Raw genomic sequence first — 15,677 nt, forward strand, 5'->3', positions numbered from 1 at the left:
AGGCTAGGACCCTTGTTTGCAATGGCTCCTTTATTTGGCTTCTGCCCCTTCTTCTCTCACTCTTATTCTGGATTCTCCTAAGAACACTTCCTTAATAAATCACTTGTACATAAATCTTTTTGTTTAAGCGCCCAAATCTGAGGATGCCAAGCTAAGACAACTTCCATTTATTTGTAAGCTATATTTTATTACCTACGGATGATGAGGTGTCAGATGCTCAAAGAAATCAACAAATCATTGTGCTGAGAAGAAAGGTGGAGAAAAGAAAAAAAAAATCTTGTATTTTGTAGCCATGACAAAGAATATGGTAAATCCTGGCCCGACTTACTTAAACTTGAAGACTCCACATCCTAAATACCTGAGGATGGCTAGAACTTGAGGATTATCAAAGCATCATTCCTCATAGGTGGGAGGAAAGTTCAAAGAGGTGAAATAATTTGTTTGAAACTGTAGAGATATCTGGAACCTGAACCTCTTATTGCTCAATCTAGGGCTTCTCTTTAAAAATATCCTTGAAAGAGCAAACTCTAGAAAACTTGGAAGGAAGGCACCTGTTTTGAAGGGGATTTTGGGAACCTGGTCCCCTTCTCACTCTTTTCCTTCCTTCTTGGTCATGTGATCTTATCATGATGCACTGTTTCACCACAGGCACAAAAGCAATGAGGTGACTAGATTATGGACCAGAAACTTTAAACTGTGAGCCAAAATAAACCTTCTCTTTTTGAAAGTTAATTATCTCAGGCATTTGTTATAGCAACAGAAAACTGACTAATACACTAGGATTTCACTGAGTTTGTAGAACACATTTTCAATGAGTATTATGTTTTCTTTCTACCAAACATTGAAATGAAGGGGGAAGTCCATCCAGATGCTTGTGTTCCTTATAATACAATACCTAGTTTCAAGGTCACAAAAGAGGAGACCTACAAACTTCACCTACTTTAATTATATCTACTAAAATAATTCCAAAGAATTTCCAAATTGGGAAGATAAGTAGCAATAGACTTCAAGGAAACAAAACATGGACATCGGGAGGAAGTTATAGAAAGACAAAGTTGGACCCAGAGAAAGAATTTTCTAAGGGATCTTCCCAAAGTCTGCATTGGAGGATTTAGAAGAAGTGAGTCCCCCATTCTTGGCAGTAATCAAGGAAAGGCTGAAAAGCTGGTGGAGTTTGGTGGACACAATTCATTTATGGAATAAAACATCGGATCCAGGGATATGTAAGTTCCCTTCCAAACCAGGATCTCTGACTTCATGAAGGAAACCAATATGCAAGCATGATCTGATGTCACAATGTCACAAGCCCAGGTCCCCTCAAAAAAGTGGGTTCTCTGTAGCAGTGGAAATTAGGATTTAACTGGGGAGAGTCCCTATCCACTTCTTCCACATGACTATTATCTTGTTTTTCTTTAGAGATTAGAACTTTGTTGGACCTAATTCTTTCTACCCTTTCTTTCATTTGGGGAAAGGTTTGCTTTGTACAAGAAATACCACCTGATCCTCAGCATTAAATGATTCCCTGTGGTTGAAAACAAGGAAGACATTTCCCAAGTCAGCAAGCTTCCTGGAAGGAGGTAGCAAATTCTGTTTCACTTGCAAAGTCTGCTTTCATGGAGGTGAGGAAATAAAAACACCCATCTAATTGTTTTCAGATTAATCTGAAAATTTTAAACAATGTGGGCATTCACCCTGGACTTCATAATTTTCATCTTTAATGGAGATGGTTTTGTTTTTAGATAACATTTCTGTGTGTCTCTCCTTGAAGAAACCTTGACATACACACATAATGTCACTCCACATAAACGCACTCTTCACCAACCTGCACAAACAGTTGAGCTAACAGACTCACTGGAAAACTATTTGCTCTAGTAATCAATTCACTGCAGAGTTGCTTTAAAAAGCAAAGCTCCCAGCTTACACTCCAGCATTTTTCAGATCATTAAGTACTTATCACAGAGAGTGGGAACACAAAAAATGTCCCGGAAAAGTGTCAGGAGTCCCAGCTGATGGCACAAGAGCTCCAAATGATGATGAAGTGTCTCTGAGGAGATTGTGGAAGTCAATGGGAAAAGAAGACTGATTTATGCAATTAGCTTTACCCAAGCCTCCATTCAAGTAAAATAAGTCACCACTGTGACTGGAACAACTCTGGTATATAAACTTGACTTCTCCAGTAACTCACTCTGCCATTCACTATCATTAACATAGAGTGGGCTTAAAGCACTTTGGATTAGATCTGGTGGGCAAAGGGCCTGGATATTCATGCTTTCTCCCTAATGCACTTGAAGAAAAGTTTTTTTTAAATGCTATTGTTTTCCAATATGAGACAGCCAATGAACTTTTAAAGCTTCCCAATGCCCAGATGACACCCTACACCAATCCAATTAGAATCTCTGAGAATGGATATCAGGAAGCAATATATTTTCAAACTCTTCAGGTGATTTTAATATGCAGCCAGGATTGACAATTGTGCTACTGAGACTCCTATGTTTACATATGTGTATACATAAATTTATTTTAAAATTGATCAGACTGATATAAGTTGTTCTGGTTTTCTTTAATTATTAATCATATGAAAATTTCCATTAGTCATTACTTGATTGCTATTTTAAAGATTGCACTGTGTTCCATCACATGAACTTATATTTTGTTTATTGAATCCTCTATTATTGGACATTTAATGTTCTTTTGTCCATCTGTCTTTTTTGTATCCATTTTTGCAGTGCTGATTATCAAATTTCTGTTTCTTTTTTGCCATTTTCAGTTTCATTGCCACAAACATATTTATACAAAAACTTTATCTACAACTTAGATTATTTCCTTATAATGGGTTCCTGAAAGCAGATTTATAGGCCAAGAAGAATGAAAGCTTTAAGGACATCTGAGATATATTACCCAAACTGCCTCTTACAAAGCCTTATCGATTCTTAGTTTTTAATTTGTGATTTCCTAAATTTAAAAGTTTTGATATCTTTGCATATTACAAGAAGAGTTAAAATTAATTTTTTTTCTGGTTTTTCTCAATAGTCATTTTTAATCTCACTTTTTATACCTGATAACTTTATCTTGGCTTATACATGGAGAGTACTCTAATTTGGTATTTCCCAAATAGTTTCTTTCTTTTTTTTTTTTTAACATCATTTGTTGAATTACATCTTCTTTCTTCATTAGTTTATAACTCTTAAGAAGTTTAAAATAAAACATGGAGGCTTAAAATTACTCCACTTTGTGCTAGTGAATAGACACAGAGAGGCATACTAGAAGGTTTAAACTACTAACAAATTAGTTTGAGTGTATTCTTGTCTAAATTTTAACCATTTTTGTTTCTTAACGTTATCTCATTCTGGCTTTAACTCTCACTCATTTATAGAACAGTTAGGTGTTGAAAAACAACCCAGAGCTCATCTTCTCTAAGATGCCTTTAATCTGCCTGTAAGCAGCTTGTAGTGTTGCCAATAACAGTCCTGCCCAAATCCATCTGCTCTACTTTAAATATTCTTCCTCTGCAATATTGTTTATAACCATGCATTATCTACAATGACAGATTTTTCTACATAATGTCACTGATTTATTAACAATTCTGAATTTAGTTGGATCTGTTTTTAGATACTTATTCTATATTAATATTATTTTTAAATTTTTTTATAACTTTATTTTATTTATTTTTTATATAGTGCTAAGGATAGAACCCAGTGCCTCACACATGCTAGGCCAGCACTCTACCACTGAGCCACAACCTCAGCCCTTATTTAATATTATTTTAAAAATCATTATAGTCTCATTGTCCTGGACTTAATAGCCATATTTAAAAAGTCAGTAAATGAAGGTCACCCAAAGGAAAAGAAAGCTAACATTTTTAAGAATATAGAGAAATATTTTCAATGAAGTCAACACACAAGTCCTCTCCCTTCTATCCAACATGATTCCTGTATTAAAACAGAAAAAGTAGATTTGCCTACCAATTTTTAAAAATGAATTGTACTTGCTCACCATTATTACTCTTTATTGGCTTTGTTGAGTCTAAGAAACCTTCATTTTGCTTCTCCTATTGCCAGGTACTGTAGAGACCACTTACCAAGAGAAACAACTGGCCCCATGAATTCCTACCCCACGACTGTGAGCAGGTGGGATACACAAGACAATGTGTGAATATGTTCACATGTCATGGTGATTCCAGAAACTGGGAGGAACTTAACCTGTCCCATTTACTCTCTCCCACCCAGTCTTTGTCTTGATTGAGTTTTTTGCTCTTTTGAATGATACATGCAAGATGGTGGACAGAATTAAGGGTGTGGCCAGAGCAGCAGGCACCACTTGATGGTTCTTAAAGAAATCAAACTCTGAACTGCCTTCCTGCACCAGTGAGTCTATATGAGACCATCCAGATTTTTGGAAATCTGGCAGGTGGGAGGCCACAATCATTATACTCACCCATAGGCAGCTTAGACCTTGTAATCTGGCAAACTCCAAAAGGCAAAGTTTCAGGTTTTAGCTTATGGGATATCCTGATGCCTTGGGGAGAAAGGATCTTCTGTGTTATTTAAAATGCCCTTAGCTATCAAATACCTGGGCTCAATCTTTTTATTTCACATGAAGAAACAGCTGAAACCTCAGACATCCTTCCTATGGTGGCTGAGCTGAAGATAGAAGCTAGGGAAACTTGCCCTGAAGTCAGTGAGGCTCAGAGCAGCTATTTCTGTTTTGGAAGAAGTTCCCAAGGGTCTGGGCCTGCCTAGTGCATTTAAAACAAAAAAAAAAAAAAAAAAAAAAAAACACTCTCCAGACCTGAGGCAGGTCTGACTCTCCAGCACTTGGTCTTGGAGAAAATCAGTCCCCGCCCCCTTAAAGAATTCTGAATTGCAGCTCTCTCTACTGAAAGGCCCAATTTTTCCTATTGTGTTTTTCCTCCTGTCCCTCAAAGTCTATAAAGCAAGGTACTCAGGAAGAGGGCAAATTTCTTAATCAAAACCCTATCTGTTTAGGAACTTAGCCTGAGCCAAGAATCTACATGCAAGGGATTTACTGAGGGAGGGCTCCCAGGGCAGACCAAGAGGGGCAGGGAAGAAAGTAGGTCTAGAAAAGAGAAGAAGCCAAGCAAGGCAAATTCCTAGCATCAGTCTCACCCTCCAGGGAGCTCTGGAGTCTTCAGTGTACCTCAAAGTATGTCCTGCCACCAGACTTAGGAGCTGAGCTTTGTACTCCCACATTAAGCAGTCACTGGCTGGAGCCATTTTGGGGGGTTAAAAACTTCCAGGCATGTGTATGGACGAAGCAACCCTCTGTGGGGTAACGTCACAGGTTGTCTCTAGTAGCAAAATACGTAGAAGTTGCAATAGGCAGGTAAGGACTCCAAGGGGGAGCTCGTGGGGGCCCCACAGTGTCTGCAATAGGAACCCTCTGGGGATAAATCTTACAGCTCAGGCTGAGCAGTGCCCCAGAACTAGGGAGGAGCCATCTTCTTGAAAGCAGGTGGTAAGCCATCTGTGGGCTCTGTGGGAACCGGAGGGTACATCCTGCTCAGGGAACCCTGCCAGTCAGCAGGGTGGAAGGCCTGGCCAGGTCACCCAAAAAATTGCCTAGCTAACCCTTTTGTGGGTGCCAAGATCTTTTCTCCAGTCCCAGAGTATACATGATATGTATATCCCAGAACATTTTTATGTCATTAAACTATATTAGTACCCCAGATATAACTTTGGAGTTATGACTGACACCCCCAAAGGAAAAGTGTTCTTCATATGAAAATTACATTTTTAGTTCTTGCCACTATGAGAAGTCCATCCATACTCCTCTGTCTTGCAGAAATGTCCAGGACCATTCCAGCCACTTGTTCAAGGCCATGATAACTGAGCACTGAGGGTCTGGCAAGTGCTATTTAGACTCTTGGATGTGACAACTCATTGGAATAGTCCCAAGAACACCATGTGAGGTGGGTATCTTTATTATCCCCCATTTATAGCTAAGAAAGCAAGGCACAATAGCTAGTAAATAGCAGAGCTGGGATTTGAATCCAGAGAGCCTGAATCAAACATTCTCACCACTGACCACAGAACTAGAATACTGAGCACATACATTCCTAAATGCTTATAAATAGACTGTAGATATAAAAAAAAAGTCATATTCCATCAGGACTTCGTTCAAGATTTGGTGAGTGAATCTAACTTTAAATGAACCCATTTTTGCCCTCGTCCACTATTTATATATACCTATGAACAAGGAGCCTATTATTATCTCCTTTTTTTTTTCCCCACATGGTATCTTAGCCTTAGGGAGGCTTAAATATTTTGCCTTCAGTTACACAGTTAGAAAATGGCCAAACCCAAATCCTTAATTCTAGAACAATTATTTTAATTAATGCTAAGAAAAATTATTCAAAACCTGGAAGTAAAGCAAAAGGATGATAGAATTCTTTTTCATCATACAGGAGCATTTAATATCTTCAGGATAACTTTAGGTTTACCAAAGAATGGTCTATTTTTTTAGGGGAATGTGCCTTTGTTGGACTATGTTTTTTTTTCTTTTAACAGTTTTATTGAAGTATAATTGACATACAATAAATGCACATAGTTAATGCACAATCTGATAAAACTTGACATATATTTTGCCACAAAACCATTGCCAGAATGAAAATAATGAACATATTTATCACCACCAAAGTTTTTTTCTTATTTACTCTTCATTGGAGATCAGATTGTCAAGTTAGATATTACTTTATAGAAGATTGAACAAATGACTTTCATCCAATATAGATGCAAATGATTTCTCTCTGGTACAAAAGATAATCTCAAGGGTAATATTTTTATTGCCTGGTGAGGCATTAATCAGTTTTGAACCCATCTTAAAATTTATTTTTATCTTCCTTTCTTGGCTAACTATATAAATCTTTGTTCCTCAAATATTCTGGGAATGAACTGTACCAGCCTACTGGTTCTCTCACTAATGAAGTAAATAAATCTTTGGTACAAACTCACTGTATATTCATGAGAGTGATGTTCTAACTCTGGAAATTATACTTTGCTATTACCAAGTTTGTGTATGTGTCTCAGTATGTACAGATGTATACAATATTCTTAGGACCTTCCAGAGAGTAAATCAGGACTCATATTGTCCTGTACACCTGAGAATGGGGGAGTTCTAGATGGTTCTAGAAGGGTATGGTGGGCCTATAAAGAGTAAGCTCATGAATCTCACTCATACTTAGGCATTGTTATAGTTTGTATGTGAGGTGTCCCCCAAAAGCTCATGTGTGAGACAATACAAGTAGGTTCAGAGGAGAAATAATTGAGTTGCCTTAACCCAGTCAGTGAATTAATCCCTTGATAGGGATTAACTGAGTGGTAACTGAGGGCTGGTAGGGTGTGGCTGGAGGAAGTGGTTATTGGGGTATATATGGTGGGCTATGGGGTATATATTGGTATCTGGCAAGTAGAGTCTCTCTCTGTTTCCTGATCCTCCTGTGAACTGCTTCCCTCTGCCACACTCTCCCGCCATAATGTTCAGCCTCCCTTCTGACCCCCGACGAATGGAGCCAGCTTTCTTTGGACTAAGACCTCTAAAACCATGAGTCCACAAATAAACTTTTCCTGCTTTAAAAGGAGGAAAAGTCAGATCTTTCTGATCTGGTCAGAAATTTTAGTCACAGCAGCAAAAAAGCTGACTAAAACATGCCTGTACTGGTAGAATTTATGCCTCAAGTCTCTCTATGTTCCTGTTCTTTCCATCCCCTCAGATTCCTTTCCTGTAGCTGCACAAATATCTAAAATTTTCACAAATTCACTTTCTAGGAGGAACATATTTTAGGCAAGCATGCTTTTCTAGGCCTGCAGTTCATTTAGCTAGAACCTCAAGGGGATACTACGGAAATGGAAGATTTCATGAATAACACAATGGAAAGACAAAAGCCACCCAGGAAAGGTTAACTTGCTTTAATCACAAGCGCAGATGTGTTTTCCTTCAAATAGATTTATATGTTCCTTTTTGGAGGCAGTAGCAGATTTGTTTAATATTTTCCAAGGGATCAGATCTCGTGCTTATTAACCATTACTCCCTCAGGAGCCAACCTGGTGAAAATGCTTATCTGCTTCAGTTTACTGTAATCCTCCAGATTTCTGTGATTCCATTTGCCACAATCCCACCCCTCAATCCTGCTTTGTCTGGACAACTTCCATCCAGCCTTCAAAATTCATTGCAAATGGCATCTTCTGGGGGAGGCTGCTCACAGGGACCAAGGTCTCCTCTGGACTCCTCTGTGGCTTTCAGGCATTCGATGTTTGTACTTCTTGCTATACCGGCCTCTATGTTATCTGCATCCCTGATACACTATGATAGATCCTCAAGGGGAATTATGTGAGTCCAGGTGACTGGCATATGGAAAGCATGGAGTAAATAGTTGTGAGAACAAGGATCATACTTCATCCTTCTCTTCAATAAAATACAGTAAGCCATGGTTTGGGATGAGCTCCCAGTACTAGGCCCAATAGGTCAAACAGAGATGGAATCACTCCTGCTAAAGTTCCAGGTCACCAAGCCAAAACATAGTTATTTATCTGACCTTCCAGAAGGTTGGGAGCATGAGAGAGAATAGCAAAATCCCCAACTAAGCTAGTTTTAGCTGGCATGATAAGGAAGTCTCTTGGTTTTAACCCTATAAGGAAAGTAAGCTTGAAACAACCAATCAATCCACTCTTGATTCTCTGCTTCATCTTCCTTCAGCCCTTTTCTGTCTATAAAGTCAAACTCCTCAGCTCAAGGGAGCATTCCATTTTATGGAATAAGATGTTGCCCAATTCTAAAATCTTGAGTAAAAGACACTTAAAATCTTTAGATTAAATTTGTTGCAATTTTGTCTTTTGACATTTTCTTATGACTTCTTAAGTGTTTTTTTGTTTGTTTGTTTGTTTTTTTTGACATGATGCTGGACTCTTATATTTGAGTATATATGTTTCTTAATTGTTTCAAGCAATTTTTTGGTACTACACTTCCTTTGACTATCAAAGGCGATATGTTCACAATTAATTTGAATATATTAATATTTACTGGAGAGCCCAATAAGTAATTTCAGAAATTATATACACATATACATTTATCCATCAATCCTCAGTATCCCAGAAGATGAAGATACTAAGGGTTTAAGAGTTGCATTAAGTGTTGGGACATAATTTTAAAGTTTCATCTTCAGAGGACCTGGTGGCCAATCTTGGTCATTTTGGCATTACTTTTGTAAGGCTCGATCCAGCAAATTTAGCTCCATGCAATGTGATGGGGCTCGGTCTCTGGGTAAATGGAAGGTGATCTGACTTCCTGAACATGAAACCATGAAGCCACGTACTACATGCTTACATTTATTTATACTCCAGGACCTCCTTCAGAAATGGCCTGAACAAGGAGAACCAGCTCTATTTCTAAACAGTTTGTGGATTTGTTTGAAAAATACATTTTTAAAGGAAAATGGTTTTCAAGAGACAGAAGGTTTCCTAATAAAGAAGATGTAATTTCTAAATGGACTTAAAGAATCAGAGATTTTGAAAAGGTCTGAAAGTTAAAGTCAGCTTTGTTTTCTTTCATGTTCTAATATGAGTTGAAAGGATGCTAGTCTAGCCAGAGTATGGCCTAGGATAGGCAGCAGCAGGGTCTGCAGGAGACTTGTGGAAATGCCAATTCATGAGCCCAACCCAAGATGTAATCTGGATGAAACTATGAGGGTGTGATCCAGGAATGCATGTTCTCTAGGTGATCCTGAAGGTCACTAAAGTTTGAGATGTACAGACCTAAAACTTTCCAGAAGAACAGCTATTCTCCTCTGGAAGCAAAATACAGTAGTAGTCCCTAGGGATCTACAGCACATTAGTTCCAGGAACCCCAAAGACACCAAAAACCTGAGGATGCTCGGGTTTGTTATATAAGATGGCATAGTACTGCATATTACCTGTACACATTCTCCTGTATATTTAAACCATCTCTAGATTATTTATACTAAGTACAATGTAAATGTTACATAAATCGTTGTTATACTTGCCATATTGTTTGGGGAATAAAGAAGCTTGCATATGTTCAGTAGATGCGATTTTTTTTACCCCAGAATATTTTCTATCTGTGGTTGGTTGAATCTGTGCATGCAGAACCCACAGAAGAATGGCAAATAAGTTTTGTAGGGTTCTCAGGAGACCAGGGCTCCTAAAAATGTAGCTGCAAAAATCATCTAGAGAGCTTATGGAAACAGATTCCTGGACTCTGACCCTAAAGATTCTAGTTCAGTTGTTTTGGGGCAAGGCCCATGAATTGGTATTTCTATCAAGTCCCAAGGACCACACTTTACATAGCAGGAGCAGACACCCAGAAAATTTCAAGCTAATCCTGCATGACTACAAAAGCTACACCCCTTCTGGTCAGAACAACAGGAAGGTTTTGTGACCATAGGAGATTTTTCTTTTCTTCTTCTTCTTTCTTTTTTTCTTATGAGAAACCTGGCAAAATAATACCTGGCTCTCTGCTGTTTAAAAATAGCACAGAGGCCTTTGGAGCACGTTCTTTTCTGAAGCTTCAAAAGGTAGTATGTTTGTGCATTTTTTTTTTTTGTTTTTCTGTTCTAACTTCACTTGAAGGGGACTACTGTCACTCCTTCAATCAGAAAAACAGTCACTTAAATATCAGTGGGGGCGGGGGGGGGGGGGCACAGCTGACAACAGGACTCAAATCACTGTGCATCATGGAGCTTCATGGCAAGAGCTTTCCCCCGAGGGGAATGAATGAGTGAATGAGTGAATGATTGACTGAATGAGTGAATGAATGAGTGAATGAGTGAATGAATGACTGAAGTCTGCACACCTTGCTTAGTTCACAAAGAGGCTGTGTCTAGATTCTCAACTACCTCCCTGAGCATTGTAAACCTCACCAGAAGAAAGGCAGGAGCTATCACATGAAGTGAAAATCATCTGGCTTTTATTGCTTTCCATGAGATTAAACTGGAAAAGGGATATAAAAGAAACTTGACCAGCTGTGTGTCAAGTGGCCTATTTATTAAACCTCCCTGAACTTGGGTTTTTCTCATCTTTGAAGCAGAATTAACAGTACTTTCCTAAATGCTGCAGTGAAGAGAGCTGCTCACAGTTTGGTTCATGGACCTAAAATCAGCAGCATCTGGAGCCCGTTAGGAATGCTAATTCTTAGGCCTCACCCCAGGCCAACCAAATAATAATATCTGAAAGTAAACCTCAACAAACTGCTTTAACAAGCCCTCCAGGAGATTTCAATCCCCTGATGTCCTTTGGTTGGAGTAGTACGGATGTGAGAAACAACAAGGTTGAATGGGCATGAATGGTTTGAGAAGTGAGGCTGTACTATGACAAATTCTGGCTCCACTAATGTGCTATGTGACTTAGACAAGATGTTTAGCTTCTCTGTGCTTCATATTCCTCATCTCTAAAATGAATGTTGTTGTGGAGACTAAATGAGTAATAAAAAGAAGTTAGCATAAGTTCTGACATATAAAGCTCAACAATGGAGATAGGAACAAAGTCATGTTCTGCCATATATAATAAAATAATTACTTATAATTATTGCCTCAGGACATGAGATCATGGTTGATGATTTCTTCTTTGTTGTACTTGTCTTTACAAATTTTTCTGCAATTAATGCGAATTGCTTTTATAACCAGAGGAGAGACAGTGTACAAATTATTTGAGTGGAAGGAGGGAAGATATCAGCTGAATTAGATGAAGTATTTGGACTGGCTATGGACTACTTTAAGGATTCTCACGGGTCTTACTGTGTCTTCTGCTCTTACTCTTATTGACAAGTGTACATTTCTTGGTTTCTGTGCATACTTGAATTTGGTGATTCTCATGCAACTCAAAGAGGAACATGTTCTTAGGCCTCATTACCCTCTGGGTATGGGCTCAAGATGATTGGTTGGAAAGAGGTGTTCTCCACCCGTTTTTGTATCCATGCAACCACAAGGTGAACAACCTTACTTAGCCTAGTGGTTCATGAGATAAACCCTGTGGAACAAAGAAAAAATAAACCTTTGTAAGGGTACTCTACATCAAAAAACCTCCAACTGATCCAACAACTAACTAAAGAGTGAGTCCAGCTGAAATCAGCTCAAATTGATGACTTGTAGAATCACAAAATAAATAAATGGATCTTTTTTGAAGCCACTAAGTTTGGTAGTCATTTGTTACACAGCAAAAACTAACTGATACACTAAGTATACCTATAATATTTGCTATCATACCATTCCCTCTCCTTGTTCTGCCCTCCATACCCAGTAAATTTCTTTTCATTCTTTTATGTTAGGAGTTTTACAGACAGTTGGACTATCAGTATGAGTAAGCAGTAGGCAGCAAGTAGAGCAGAAGTAAAGCATGCTTGGAAGGCACGTCAGAAATGGAAGGTGCTGTCTTTACATCCTTTAATAAAAGAAAATAGGCCAAGAGGAAAAAAAGGAAGCCTCACTTAATCTAAATTTTTCATATGGCATCTCAGGGACAACCACTGATTCTATTCTTAGCTTTTCCTCTATTGAAGCTGAAATTTATTTCCAGTTAATGCCTATCTTGGTCTGAAAGAGAATTCTGAAGTTGTGGGCTAGGACAGGAAGAATGTAGTTGATACAATAGAATTTTGTCATCTCATTTCACTTGAGCAACCTAAAAGTATTGCTGTCGGACTGGACCCATATGTCATTACCAATTGGCACAAGGGAGTGTTGGTGGCAGTTCTTTAGCACTCTGAAGACGGTCACCAATTAGTGAGAATTCAGAGGCAGCATTCTGAGTAGAATGAGGGTATTCTCTGCAGCTTTCTTAGGGAGTAAGATCCCTAACTCTGCATTGAGAGATTGCCTATTGCTTTCTAACCTTGGGGTCGTCTGGGTTTCAGAGGCACAGGCCATTTTGAGTATCCAGAAACACTCTGATAGACTGCGTAGCACTCACTGTGTGTCAAGTGTCTAACTCTTCACTATGCTGCTCATCACCACAACACCACTGTCATTACCCTTCTTGGAGACATGAAGAAACTGAGGAGCAGAAAAGTTAAATAACTTCCTCAAAGTACTTGCCCTTAACACTTAAATTACAATGAGACCAAATGCCAGGACAGTGCCTGGGACATGATAGATGCTCAAGAAATATTGTGCCTGAATGAACACAGTGAGTTCTAAATAGGGGCATGGTTCTTGGGGGGCACGTGAACACACCTATGGAATCAATATTAGTGATGAAACATCAATTTATCCTCCCCCTCTGTCCCTGTCTCATTCTTAAAGGGCCATGCTTAACACATCGAGTCTTTCTGGATTTAAAAAAAAGATCCATGAAGTTAAATGGTGGCCATTTGGTAGGAAATTTAGGAGTCTTGTCTAGAAAATGAGTTTTCTTAGCAAAAACAGTTTTCACTCAGGTCATATGAGCATGGTGGATGAGGGTTGGGGTACTGATGAAGACCCTAGACCTGGTAAATAGCAAAAGGATCAACCACTGTCAGGGTGACTTTCTCTCTTCTTTCTTTTCTATAAGATGTTCTAGCCAAACAGCAAAATTTCCAGGGCTCAGATAATATCCTGTCTTTACTGACAAGGAGAACCTCAAAAAATGAAATATTCTCTCAAGCCCTTTTATCTCTTGCTTCTCATCTTCTACTCTCTCCCCTCAACATACACATACAGATGTGCACAGGACATAGACTCCCTCTATCCTCTCTTGCTAGAAACAAGAGAAATTCAATGACAGACTCTGCTTTTGAAATGTGACAGCTCAGAAATAGCTTAGAATTAGCTCAAAACCAGTATGTCCTCAGTGAAGCCGATGGAATTCCAAGTTTTCCTAATGGGTTTCAGACAGAAGTGGAGTTATCTTATTCAGGTATAAAATGAATCAATGAGCCTCTCTAAATAATGCCAGCGCCCAAGGACATTCCTTAGTTACCTTACCTGAAGGGTACACAGCTTTGAAGCCTCCAATTTTGGTAAAACTACATTTAAAATTTCAATCATGAGGTGAATTAACATACTTTTACTCCTTGCCAATATTAGAATCGGAAAGATGATTTTACATGTAGACAAGATGGGACAAAGGAAAGGACAAAGGTGATGATTTACATGTACTTTTAGGATTTCAAATATACATGCCATGGTAAATAAGCAAGTCACAGATTCTTATCATGAGTCTAATTATAATTTCATTTAAAACACATTTCGAGCAGCTACTCGCTGAAAATAAATTGTCAGTGTATGTGTAAAAGATAAATATGATAGCATTATTTGTCACCAAGAAGTCTGCATTCAAGTGCAAAAATCCACATCTGGGGACATACCCATAGTGAGGCCCTGTATGCAACACTTTGAAACCCACTCTGTTCTAGAAGCAGTACCCCTTTAGGTCCCTAGATACAAATGGCATTCATTCTCCCCAAACATGATTTGATGGCTAATCTTAAATTTTCACAATCAGAAATTTCCTTTGCATCACCAACATTCCTGACCTAAAAATTCAGGAGGGTGGATTGATTTTTCTTAAGTGTTGGAAGACAAAGCGTAAGGATGTGTTTTGAATGGCCCAGATTCTTTTATGTTGGCCATCCATTCCAGTTATTGAAATAGATGTTTCATCCCCTCCAATCTCCCTGAAATCAGAGATCTGCTGAATTCTCAAGTGCACACTCAGAAATGGAGAAAGCAAGAGAAAGTGACAGAGAAGGGGCTTCCCTGGAAAGATGCTATCATCTAGTGTTAGGAAGGTGCTGTACTTGACCAGGAGGTCATTTAATAATCTTTCCAAACACCCTGCTCCCTCCTTCTACTCTAGCCCCTCTCACCTGTCTGGGTATATTCTTACCTAGGATATACAAGGTGTTTTCATTGATTGTTTTCCCTTAACCTGGCCAGGTCAGCCTCCCCTCCCTGATTTATACAGTCCTAGAACAATTTATACTTCCTGTTTCTTTTATACCATTTAGTATAGTGACTACAAGCGTAGACTCTGCAATCAGGCTGCCTCAGTTCAAATCTCGGCTCTCCCATTCACTAGCTGTGTGTCTTTAAGAAAGCAGCTTAAAGTCATCATCCCTCAGTTTCCTTAACAGAAAAATGGGGATAATAACAGTTTCAACCTCATAGTCCTTTTATGAACACTGAGTTAATATGTATAAAAGCAATTAGAGTAGTACCTGACATAATAAAGGATAAGTAAGTGTTTCTTTAATATATGAAAATTTTGGAATTAGTTTTTTTAACATAGTTCTTTCTTCAAGTGTAAGTTTCAACTTATTGTTTTATGTCACTGAGAGGCATTTTTGTAGCACTAGATAGCTATTACTCAAGGTCAAATTTAGGTAGGCATTATTATTACTTCTATTACTATTGGTAGCAAAACATGTTAAAAGTTGCATTGTGGTCGACACTTCATAGTCATTATCTAACTTGATCTTTGCAATAACCCTTAGGAATAGATAGATACTCTACTGAGACTTAGATGGGTAAACTGAGGCTCAGAAGGGACTAAAAAACGTAGACGGGAAGTACTGGTTCAATCCCAGGGGATCCAGAGTCTACCCAATCCTGGATTATTTGAAAATGTTTGTACAATAATAATTGGCAACATAGGCAAAGAAATGGGGACAACAGTGGCCATGAAAATGTGCCTTGACGATTTCTTACTGCTGACCATTCCCCTCTATAC

The sequence above is a fragment of the Marmota flaviventris genome, chromosome 2 (genome assembly GCF_047511675.1).
Source record: "Marmota flaviventris isolate mMarFla1 chromosome 2, mMarFla1.hap1, whole genome shotgun sequence".
NCBI lineage: Eukaryota > Metazoa > Chordata > Mammalia > Rodentia > Sciuridae > Marmota > Marmota flaviventris.